We start from the raw sequence: 12,820 nt of genomic DNA on the forward strand, positions 1-12,820 counted from the left end.
AACATTCAGCCAGGGAGAGCATTCCAAGAAAGTCCTACAGAAGCTTACAAGTCTTCACCTAAGCTAGCCTCTGTAGTCACTCAACCACACTTCTATTGCACTGTCTCTGTTTCAGGCTAAGGTCAGGGCCAGCCCGGATTCAAGGGAAGGGGACTAAAAAGAGCGTGTGTGAATATAGGATTCTTGATTCATCAGTGAGGAGGGGGAAGATCTTTTGGAGGCAACACATCAGACTCTCGCTCATCTTTTTCTGCCCCCTCAGATATATGAAAGAGAAGAGGAAGTGTGTCATGTGAAGACTAAAGAAACTTTTAGATCTGCTACATCTGGGTTCACAGCCTGACTCCATCAGTGACCAGCCACATGATATTATCTTTTTACCTGATACTATCTCTATGAGGGAACTGACAATACCTACTGATAATGTAGGGTTATTGTGAGCATAAAAATAAAATGGGAACAGCTTTTGCTATGAAGTAGAACATGGGCAAATGGTGGTTACTGTTCACATTATTTTCATAATCTAAGAAATAAAACTTATTTAACATGAGAAAGAGATGAATCACAAGATTTCACCTAGTTTACCCTCTAAAAATATCTCTAAATCAGCTCCATTCTGAATGTCATTAAACAGCATAAGAATATATATTTTCACCTCAGTTTCCATTTGTTTTATATACAGGTAGCCCTTAAGTCTAAGATAAAATCAATAAAGTTTAAATGCTTTATTGATTTCAATCTACCAACAACAGTGAGTAGCCAGAAACTTGCAAATACTCTTTATCCAGATGAATTGTTAATAATACAGATTACCAAAAATACTTGACCTTTAAATCATAAAATTACATGCCTTTTGCTAACTCATGAAAATGTCGTGCCTATCTAGAACTACTGGACCCATCAGTTTTTACAACTTTCTTATGAGAAAATATGAGTAATTCTTCTTCTCCCTTTTTTTTTTTTTTCAGGAAATTTAGATCTGAGATTAAGTTACTTGACCAAGTTCATTCCACAAGTCAATGGTAGGGAGAGGATTAGACTATGTCACTGATTGAGTTTGTGACAGTGTTGCTAGAGTACAAACTGCTATACTAGCTCCTTCCAGATGTTTCCGAAAGTAAACAAACAGTGCTTTGCAAGACACCATTCTATTTAGCCATCAGGCATTACATTTTGATTAGATAAGGAAGTAAAATTCTTGGGAAAACAAAAGGCAAGAGCACATTCTGATAGCATTTCTGAGTTAAAACAGAATCACTGACCCCTGAAGAAGATTAGTTTTGAGGCTTATGGCAAGATGATTTTCTGATAATTCAGTGTTCCTCAAAGCTAGCAAAAATGTTCATACATCAACTAATGTAAATCTCCTGTTCTGAAGCAAAATCCACATATACTTCAATACAACAATGGAACTTTCTCTTTTTAAAATAGCTAGAAAGTTTCTCTTGGTTCGGTTTATAACACAGATCATGACACATCTTGTCTTGTATCTAGAAAACACTTTCTTTGCCATCTATCCCAGTTTTCTTCGTCATCTATCCCAGTTTTCTTCTTCTAAATATGGAGAAACAGAAATTCAAAGTCCTTGTCCAGTACTCTCTCCCAGTGTTAGCTTTACCTCCAGTCACTACTTGATATGGTTTTGCTGTGTCCCCACCCAAATCTCATCTTGAATTGTAGCTCCCATAATTCCCACATGTTGTGGGAGGGAACTGGCAGGAGATAATAGAATCATGGGGGTGAGTTCCCCCATACTAAGCTTGTAGTAGTGAATAAGTCTCAAAAGATCTGATGGTTTTATAAGGAGAAACCCTTTTCACTTCGCTCTCATTCTCTCTTATCTGCTGCTATGTAAGATGTGCCTTTTGCCTTCTGCCATGATCGTGAGGTCTCCCCAGTCACGTTGAACTTTAAGTCCATTAAACCCCTTTTTCTTTATAAATTACCTAGTCTTTGGTATGTCTTTATCAGAAGCGAGAAAATGGACTAATGAACTACCACATATTTCCTGGCTGCACTATAGACTCTACAAGGCACTCCCCAAAACGTTTTCAAGTTATATTAATAATATCAGTCTAAATGTTATAGTATCAATACTAAATATCAATAATGTCTGAGAGTTTTTTAAAGGCAGGAACTATCTTTTCATCTTTAATTCCCAGTTTCTCTCACGTTGTTTGCTAGATAGAAGGCATTCAGAACATGCATGCTAATTGAAAGAATGGAGAATGCCTGAAGTTGTACCTCAACCTTACTACCAGTAGAAAAGACAAAGAATTATATCTGTATAGCTGAAATTTTTACATATGAAGGCATATCCTGAGGAACTGACTTCTCAGGCAAAATAAACCCTCTGACCAAATAGGTCATCATTATTAAGAAATCCCTCCTTTGGGGGCACAGCTTTTAAAAGCAGCAGGATGGTGGGGTTTCTTCCACATCCTGCTTATGTGGTCAGAGATCTGTAAGAGGGCTAGAGTCTTCTATGTAGAAGGAAGTGCTGCATCTTCTGCCTGCCTTTTTCCTGAGTCATGCTCAGGGTTGAGTGGTCTCTCAAGAGCATGCTCTGCCTGGGCAGGCTCCATCTTACTCCATTCTCTCTAGGACCAGTGGGTAAGGTCTTATCACATGACAATGGCAAGTAAGATTGCACCTTGAGGTCAGAGAGGGGAATGAAAATAAAATGTAAGATCAGAAAGGAAAAAAAAAACATCTTTAGTCATTATGATCTGAACCACTGAAAAACTGAAAAACAGCTCTGTTAACAACCAGAGTGAAGTGTTCCCAGGAGAACATAAATAATGCTCACATAAGGCAAAGCCTATGATCACACTGACCGTGTTTGGATGAGATATAGACAAGGTTCCTCATGACTACAAAATCAGCAACAATTAATGTGAAATTCTGCAACTTAACATCCTCATCTCCTGATGTATGTTGCCTTTTTTGAGTGGTGGTTGCCCCTGTATGTATGGCAATTCAAACCCCACTTATTTCTCCTGCCTCTTAGATAAAATTTATGATTTCCAGTCATTAAATTCTCACTTTTTGATTAGCTCTTAACACAAACTGGTTCCACTTTCCTCAACCCTGCTTAGAAACCTCTAACACAAGTTCAAATCCTATAAGAAGCTTCTCCCAATTCTCCCTGTCTACCTAGGTTCCCCTGGGGTGCATTCTTCCTTTCTGCAGCAGGCTAAATAACTTAAACCTTCTTAAACAGCAGTTCCAGTGGCATTTAGAGGTGGGTTTCGACACTGTGTTCTCTACGTCACACCTCATTCTCCAATGGTTATAGCAGTTCCATGTCATGGGGTTCTGGGTCCTTGCCTAGCTGTGAATCAAAATTATACATGCTTTTCTAAGGGAGTTTTTGTGCTGCACAGTATATCTCCTATCTTACTCGGCTCAGGCTGCTATAAAAAAGAACATGGTAACCATCATTTTACTCTTTATTTACATAAATTCAATTGTTTTAATTTTTAACTCCCACAAATAAGTGAGAACATGTGAAGTCTGTTTTTGTGTGCCTGGCTTATTTCACGTATCATAATGTCTTCCAGTTCTGTTCATGTGGCTTGGAAGGGTAGTTAGGGGTGGTGGGAAGCAGAGATGGTTAATACGTACAAAAATATAGTTAGAATGAATAAGACACAGTATTTGATAACACAAAACTGACTACAGTCAACAATAATTTTTGTACATTTTAAAACAACTAAGAGAGTATAATTGATTTTTTTTGTGATGCAAAGAAAGGATAAATGCTTGAAGTGATGGATATCCCATTTACCCTGATGTAATTATTATGCTTTGCATGTCTGTATCAAAATATCTGATTCGCCTGATAAATATATATACCTTATGCATCTACAAAAACTAAAAAAACAGTGCCATGGACTGGGTGGCTTATAAATAACAGAAATGTATTTCTCCCAGTTCTAGAGACTGGAAGTTTGAGAACAGAATGCCAGCATGGTTGAGTTCTGGTGAGGACACTCCTCTAAGCATCAAACTGCCAACTTCTCTTTGGATCTTAACATGATAGAAGGAGAGCTGGCTAGCTTTCTAGTCACTTCTTACAAGGACACTAACCCCATTCATGAGGGCTCCACCCTCATGAAATAATTATCTTGCTAAAGTCCAACCTCTGAATGCTATCATTTTGGGATTAATGCTTCACCATATGAATTTTGGGGGACACAAACTTTCAGTCCATTGCAGTCCCATTAGTTGAAAAGTTGATGGGAAAAAAGACAAAATGGGTGATATTCAGAATAAAACAGCATCCTGAACTGTAAGGATCAGTAGGTTCTTTCCATTTGTCCTGCTTTTCATACCTCTGTCTTTGGTGGGCAAGACCAGATTAAGAGCTTTAGAGGTGGAATACCCTAAACATATTCCTGTTTCCTTTTCTTTGTTGCTGCTCAGCAGTTTCCACAAGCACTTGCTTAGTCTGAGTATCAGTTAATCAGCCCATGCTGCTGTATAAATTGAGAGGAATTTTGCTAATACTGCTGTGGTAAGGTCATATCCTCCAGACTGGGGGATAAAATAGGACAGAGCAGAAGGCTCCACTTGACCTTGGGCCTAAGCTACTGCTCCTTTTTCACCCGTGAAGCCCTGTGTGGACCTGAGGCATGTGGTTTTGTATGTGTGGAGAGAGAAGAAAGAGTATTTGATACTTGATTAGCCACCTACAAGATGATTTGATTGTAAATAGAAGGGAAAGAAAGTGAAAGTGAGATTCTGAATCTGTGATTCTGCAGCTATATGCTGGAAAACACACTTCAGAAGGCATTTTGTGTATCAGCAAAGACAGACATTAACCAAATATTCAGAATAACCTGTGATTAGTGCTTATGGGCACATAACAGAAACTAGAGCAAAGGGATTTAATTTAATGCCTCCCAGGGACATGTCAGGTGAGATACAGAAAATAGGTAGAAGAACGGGTAGAAGCTCTACTTATTTAATTTTTTTTAACATTTAGCCTCAGGAAAAGGCTGCGGCTGCATACAGCCTGTGTGATAGTCAAGAAGAAAGGGACGGCTTTGAAGGGAGGAACAGAGAGCAGCTTGCTCTGGTCAGACTGTTATGTCCCCACAAAATTCATATGTTGAAATTCTCACTCCTAAAGTGGTAGTATTAGGAGGTGGGGCCTTTGGGAGATGATTTTGTTGCAAAAGATCAGGCCAGTTCAAATCATAGTGATTCACCAATGAATGGACTTGACCAGCTTGAAGTCAATGAAATTCTAATCTGTGGCTTTTTGCCAAAACTGCTAAGAAAAAGAATTCCCTTTGGGAGGCCGCAGTGGGCAGATCACCTGAGGTCAGGAGTTTGAGACCAGCCTGCCCAAGATGATGAAACTCCATCTCTACTAAAAATTCAAAAAATTAACTGGCCATGATGGCGCACACCAGCAGTCCCAGTTACTCAGGAGACTGAGGCAGAAGAATTGCTTGAACCCAGGAGGCAGAGATTGCAGTGAGCTGAGATCGCACCACTGCACTCCACCCTGAGCAATAAGAGCAAAATTCCATCTCAACAAGAATAAGAAAAAGAAAAAGAAAAAGAATTCCCTGTTTACTTCGGCATTGCTAGGTGGAGTGGAATATAAATTCACCAAGACAGGATTCCCTTCCCGAGAATGGAACTATACAGCAAAGCAGACCTGAAGGATGGAGACCAACAGATTCTGACTACCTGTGAGCACCTGCAAACACCTAAGCAGACATTTGTTAAGTTAGTGAAATCCCGTGTCTGAGTCTGTTGTCAGTTTCAGTGAGATGTCTTATGTCCAAAAGAGCTCTAGCCTCCTGACTTCAACCAAAAGCTTTTTGATTTGTGGGAAGCTCAAGGAGAGATGGGTGTATGTACAGTGTTCCATAAATTGACCCTGGGGGAACACTGCTGAGCACAGTTATTATTGATACATACATTTTATATTCCTTCACAAAGGAAATATCTTTCTGTCCTCACATCAGCTTTGGACTGTGGTCCTAACAACTCACATTTTCAGCTTACCAGAAACCTCTGCTTCTGTTATGCCTCGTGTCCATCCCTTTGTTCTCTTGGGTTATGCTAACCTCTTTAAGTTAATTTTTATGTTTCCATTTCAGGCTAAGAAATCCTCACCATTTGTATCCATTTCCAGTTATATTTCTTTCTTGTTCCTTGCACTCTGCAGCACTAATTTAATCTTTCTCAGATCAAAGGAGAAAAATGTTTCATTCAAACTTCAACTAAGATAACAGAAGGATAGTCTTGGTCAGCAGAGAAGCTGAAATGGACTGAAAAGGAACATAGGAGCATTAAGCAATACTAAGAATACAACCAGAATCAGTAAGAAGAAACCACTGATATAAGTGAGATGAAGAACAAGATGGGCAAGGGATGTCAGTGTATTATGGAAAATTAAATAAGACATCTGCCTTAGTTTTCTGCTGTAGCAAAAGTATAAGAAAACATATTCGTCAAAAAGGTAGACATACTTGAAAGTGGGCAAATGAATCCAGAAACTTGTAGCACTGAAATCAGAATCAGCCATATTAGCAGTTGTGTTTTTGTCCACTTTGTTCAGAGGCTAGTGAAAAGAAAAATCTTGCTTTATTTACATAACTTCTAAAAGGATACACAAGGGCTGAGTTTTCCTTCATTAAGAACTCTGGAGTCATTCTAACCTGGATTTGATTCCCTGCTCTTTCACCTACTAACTGCATGACTTTGGAGAATGGACTAGTCCTCCTTGGCAATCTACATGTATAATAGAAAAATGATTGTCATCATTGCCTGACTTTGAGGGATATTATTAGAGCTAAACATGACACTGAATATGAAGATATTTTCTAAATAATGAAGTGCCACAAAAATAGTAATTATGGATTTTAGTATTATTATCATTACAGCTATTATTTGGTGGCACAACAATCAAAGCAGAGAATCAAAAGATTTCAATGAATCTCTATCAGGCAGATTGTTTCATATCTCTCTGTATTAGTGGGCACATTCTTTTCAAAATGACAAAAACAATGCATCAGAAATTTGAATCATTTTTTTTTCCCAAGGGGAAGGTACTGAGTTTATGATGATTGATTGTGACCTTCAGAACATAATTATTTCAATGGTGCTGAAAATGCAATTTATTATTTTCTGTATTTAGGACAGGTGGAGGAGTTTCACACTGATCTGCAGAAATAGTGAGAGGGCATCTGCAATTCAAAATAAATGTGAGACCATTGTATATCCATAGAGCTAATTCTCTAACTGTGCCTTGCAAATAGATTCAAATGTGCATCTTTAAAATATCCACATTTTTGATCATATAGGTTATTTATTATTGAATTTTATCAACAAGTAAAGTAAGAGAAAAATCAAAGGGATCCATATGCCTAAGTATTTCCACTTCAGTTTGATATCAGAACCCCATGAGAGATCTTCCATGTTACAGACTCCAAAAGACTGAGAGAAAAATAAAAATTTTCAATCCTTACTATATTGTATAAGTACATGATTTCAGACATTTCAGGGTAGAAAGTGTCAGTACAATATTTACTGGATTTCCCTTCTCAAAGTTAACAGCAACTGCTTTGGGTCTGAGGTTTGTTTCTATAAATTTGAAACACTAATAAATTCCTTGCAGACTGATATTTGTAATGAGCTCTATACATAATGATGTTCAGTATGTGGTAATTATTATTAGTAGTACTTCCAAAACTGAGAACCAAAAAGACAAATTATCTAACATTGCATACCTCTGACCTTTACCTAAACTAGAATGTGATTTACTTTTGTAATCTTGCAATAAAGAGTAGTACTTCTTCTTGTTTTAAGGTGCTATACAATCTGACTCTACCTAACATATCCAACTTCCAGAGTCTCTGTTCATTTTCATCCAGTCCATCACTGTGAAGCATGGGACTTCCTTTAACACAGACTCCTGAGCTCCTATCCATTCCATGCCCTACACATTCCTGAGTGGATGACCATTTTTTGTAATTTCTCCAAATATTTTCCCTATTCAAATTCTATTCTCCATTATTTCCACCCATCCATATTTTACACATCGTTTGAACCACAGATTCAAAGTTTCTGGCTTTAGCAAACCGTTACGTTTTTAGTTAGTTAGTTAGTTTGTTTGTTTTGAGTTGGAGTCTCGCTCTGTCACCCAGGCTGGACTGCAGTGGTGTGATCTCGGCTCACTGCAACCTCTGCCTCCTGGGTTCAAGCGATTGTCCTGCCTCAGTCTCCCATGTAGCTGGGATTACAAGTGCCCACCAGCATGCCTGGCTCATTTTTTGTATTTTTAGCAGAGAGAGGGTTTCATGATGGCCAGGCTGGTCTTGAATTCCTGACCTCAGGTGATCCACCCGTCTTGGTCTCCCAAAATGCTAGGATTACAGGCATGAGCCACCATTCCCAGACATCTTTATGTCTCCTTTAGTAACAGAAAGTGGTGAAATGAAAACAATTGATTTTTTAGAATGTAGAATAGAGGATAGTGTGATAGATAGAATAACTATCTTCCAAAGATATTCATATCCTAATTCAAGGAACCTGTGAATCTTTATACTACACGGCAAAGGGGAATTAAGGTTTCAAATAAAGTAAAGTCATTAATAAACTGACTTTGGGATGGGAGTTTATCCAGTCAGGCCCAATATAATATCACAAGAATTCTTAAATAGAAGAGGGCAAGATGCTGGGAACAAGCCCCCAAAATCTGGCCATAAACTGGCCCCAAAACTGGCCATAAACAAAATCTCTGCAGCACTGTGACATGTTCATGATGGCCATAATGCCCATGCTGGAAGGTTGTGGGTTTACGGGAATGAGGGCAAGGAACACCTGGCCCAACCAGAGCAGAAAACTGCTTACAGGCATTCTTAAGCCACAAACAATAGCATGAGCCATCTGTGCCTTAGGGACATGCTCCTGCTGCAGTTGACTAGCCCAACCTATTCCTTTAATTTGGCCCATCCCTTCGTTTCCCATAAGTGATACTTTTAGTTAATTTAATATCTATAGAAACAATGCTAATGACTGGCTTGCTGTTAATAAATATGTAGGTAAATCTCTGTTCGGGGCTCTCAGTTCTGAAGTCTGTGAGACCCCTGATTTCCCACTTCACACCTCTATATTTCTGTGTGTTTGTCTTTAATTCCTCTAGTGGCGTTGGGTTAGGGTCTCCCCGACCGAGCTGGTCTCGGCAAGTGGCGCCCAACGTGGGGCTCGAATCCAGGTTGAAGGTCGCCGGAGCGACAGTTGGAAAATGTGGAACCAGCTGGAGGACACCCGAGTATTCTTAAAGCGATCCCCGTGGTGAGTAAGAAGGGGAGCTTGGAAGTGTCAGGGTAACAATGGGACAAGAGTGAGCTGTGGTTCGTTCCACCTTGGAACTTTTTCACACTGATGATGAGGAGAAAGGACAGTATAACTAAGTAACAGAAGAGGTTACAGAGTAGGTTTATTTACTAGCTAAAGTGAAAGTAGCAAACGAGTGAGAAGTAGTTGCTCCAGTGACTATTCAAGCAGTGCCTCGAGCGACTGCTTTTAGTTCCATTCAGGCAGGAATTCAGCAAGTTAGACAGGAGGGTGATTTAGAGGCTTGGCAGTTCCCTGTTAGAGTACTCCCCCAGATCAACAGGGAAATATTATAACTACATTTGAGCCTTTTCCTTTTAAATTACTCAAAGAATTTAAACAAGCTATATATCAGTATGGACCAGGTTCTCCTGTTGTAATGGGACTGTTAAAGAATGTTGCTGTTTCCAGTCGGATGATTCCTATTGACTGGGATGCTCTTACTCAAGCTTGTCTAACTGCTGCTCAGTTCTTACAATTTAAAACTTGATGGGCAGATGAAACTTCCATTCAGGCTGCTTGCAATGCCCAGGCCCAACCTCAAATTAATTTAACTGCAGACCAACTTTGGTGGGTTGGCAGCTGGGCTTGTTTAGATGCACAACTGGTTATGCAGGATGATGCCATAGAACAGCTCAGAGGAGTGTGCATTAGAACTTGGGGAAAAGTCACTTCAGGTGGAGAACAATACCCTTCCTTTAGTGCTATAAAACAGGGACCCAAAGAACCATATGTTGATTTTATAGCTCAGTTACAGGAGTCTCTTAAAAAGATGATTGCAGATTTGGCTGCTCAGGATATAGCGTTGCATTTATTAACTTTCAACAATGTTAATCCCAATTGCCAGGCTGCTCTGCAACCTATCAGAGGGAAAGCACATTTAGTTGATTATATCAAAGCCTGTGATGGTATCAGAGGTAATCTGCATAAAGCTACTTTGTTGGCACAGGCAATGGCAGGACTGAGAGTGTATAAAGGAAATATTCCATTTCCTGGAGCTTGTTTTAACTGTGGGAATCATGGTCATACTAACAAAGAATGCAGAAAAAATCAGCAAGTCATGCCACCAGATAGGGAAAAAAAGAAAACTGCCAATCCTAAAATATGTCCAAAATGTAAAAAAGGAAAGCACTGGGCTAATCAGTGTCACTCTATGTTTGATAAAGAAGGGAACCCGATTTCAGGAAATGCCATGATGGGCCTGTCCCGGGCCCCATTCTAAATCGGGGCATTTCCAGCTCAGGCCATTCCTTCACCCCTGTACAATGTCTGTCCCCTGCCACAGCCAGTAGGGCCACAGTAGATTTATGCTGCATAAAAGCTGTCAGCCTTCTGCCTGGGGAACACCTGCAAGTTTCCAACAGGAGTCTGTGAACCCTTGCCAGCAGGGACAATAGGATTACTTTTAGAAAGGTCTAGTTTAAGTTTAAAAGGGGTACAAATATATACAGGAGTCATTGACTCAGATTACAATGGGGAAATTCAAATTGTTATATCTACTTTTGTTCCCTGGAAAGCAGAGCCAGGAGAGCGCATAGCACAACTCCTGATTGTGATGTATGTGGGAATGGGAAAAAGTGAAATTAAATGACTAAGAGGATTTGGAAGCACAAATAAACAAGGCAAAGCAGCTTATTGGGTAAATCAAATTACTGATAAACTTCCTACCTGTGAAATGACTATTCAGGGAAAGAAATTTAAAGGTTTGGTAGATACAGGAGCAGACATTTCAATCATTTCTCTACAGCACTGGCCGTCTGCATGGCCAATTCAACCCACTCAATTTAACATAGTTGGAGTTGGCAAAGCTCCTGAAGTATACCAAAGTGGTTATATTTTGCATTGTGAAGGGCCCGATGGACAACCTGGGACTATTCAACCAATTATAACTTTTGTACCTATAAATTTATGGGGAAGAGATTTATTACAACAATGGGGAGCACAAGTTCTAATTAAAGAACAATTACATAGACCTCAAAGTCAATATATGATGCATGAAATGGGATATGTCCCTGGTATGGGACTAAAAACAAAAAAAATTTGCAAGGTTTGAAAAAATCACTTCAAGTGGAAAGACAAAGTTCCCACCAAAGATTAGGATATCATTTTTGATGGTGGTCATTGTTAAGCCTCCAGAATCTATACCTTTAAAATAGTTAACAGATAAACCAATTTGCATAGAACAATGGTTGCTAAGTAAAGAGAAACTGGAGGCTTTAGAGAAATTAGTTACTGAACAATTAGAAAATGGGCACATAGCTCCAACATTTTCCCCTTGGAATTCTCCAGTTTTCATAATTATGAAAAAATCAGGTAAATGGAGAATGCTAACTGACTTAAGAGCCATCAATTCAGTTATACAACCTATGGGAGCATTACAGCCAGGATTGCCTTCTCCTGCTATAATTCCAAAAACTTGAACTTTAATAGTCATAGATTTAGAAGACTGTTTCTTTACTATCCCTTTAGCTGAGCAAGACTGTGAATGGTTTGCATTTAGAATTCCTGCAGTAAACAACCTGCAGCCTGCTAAGCATTATCATTGGAAAGTGTTGCCACAAGGCATGTTAAACAGTCCAACTACTTGCCAGACGTATGTGGGCAAGCAATTGAACCTACTTGTGAAAAATTTTCACCTTCTTACATTATTTATTATATGGATGATATACTTTGTGCTGCCCCCACTTGAGAAATATTACTCCAATGTTATTATCATTTGCAAAATTTGATTTCTTGCACAGGTTTATTATAGCTCCTGACAAAATTCAGACTACTACTCCTTACTTCTACTTGGGGACCTTAGTAAATTATACTACCATTGTGCCACAGAAAGTAACCATATGTAGGGATCAATTAAAAACATTAAATGACTTTCAAAATTACTAGGGGACATTAATTGGATACAATCTGCTCTAGGAATTCCTACCTATGCCATAAGTAATCTGTTTTCTAATCTTAGAGGAAATCCTAGTCTCACTAGCCCTCGACAATTAACAAAGGAGTCTGAGGTGGAGTTACAGCTGATAGAAAAGTCAGACCATAAGGCTCAAATAAATAGAATAGATCCAGAGAATACTCTAGATTTGCTAAATTTTTCAACTCAGCATTCACCTGCTGGTCTTATTGTCCAAGAACACGACTTAGTACAGTGGCTTTTTCTTCCATATACTAATTCACAGACTCTAACTCCTTATTTAGATCAAATCACTACTACTATAGGGATTGGGAGAACTTGGATTGTTAAATTACATGGATATGATCCTGGAAAAAATATTGCCCCTCTCATGAAGGCACAAATACAGCAAACTTTTATAAATAGTCTTACTTGGCAAACCCATTTAGCTGACTTTGTGGATATTCTCAATAACCATTTTCTTAAAATGAAACTGTTTCAGTTTTTGAAATTAACTAATTGTATTCTCCCCAAAATAACTAAATTTAAACTAATTGAAGGTGC

The sequence above is a fragment of the Macaca fascicularis genome, chromosome 5 (assembly GCF_037993035.2).
Source record: "Macaca fascicularis isolate 582-1 chromosome 5, T2T-MFA8v1.1".
In the NCBI taxonomy this organism is placed as follows: Eukaryota; Metazoa; Chordata; class Mammalia; order Primates; family Cercopithecidae; genus Macaca; species Macaca fascicularis.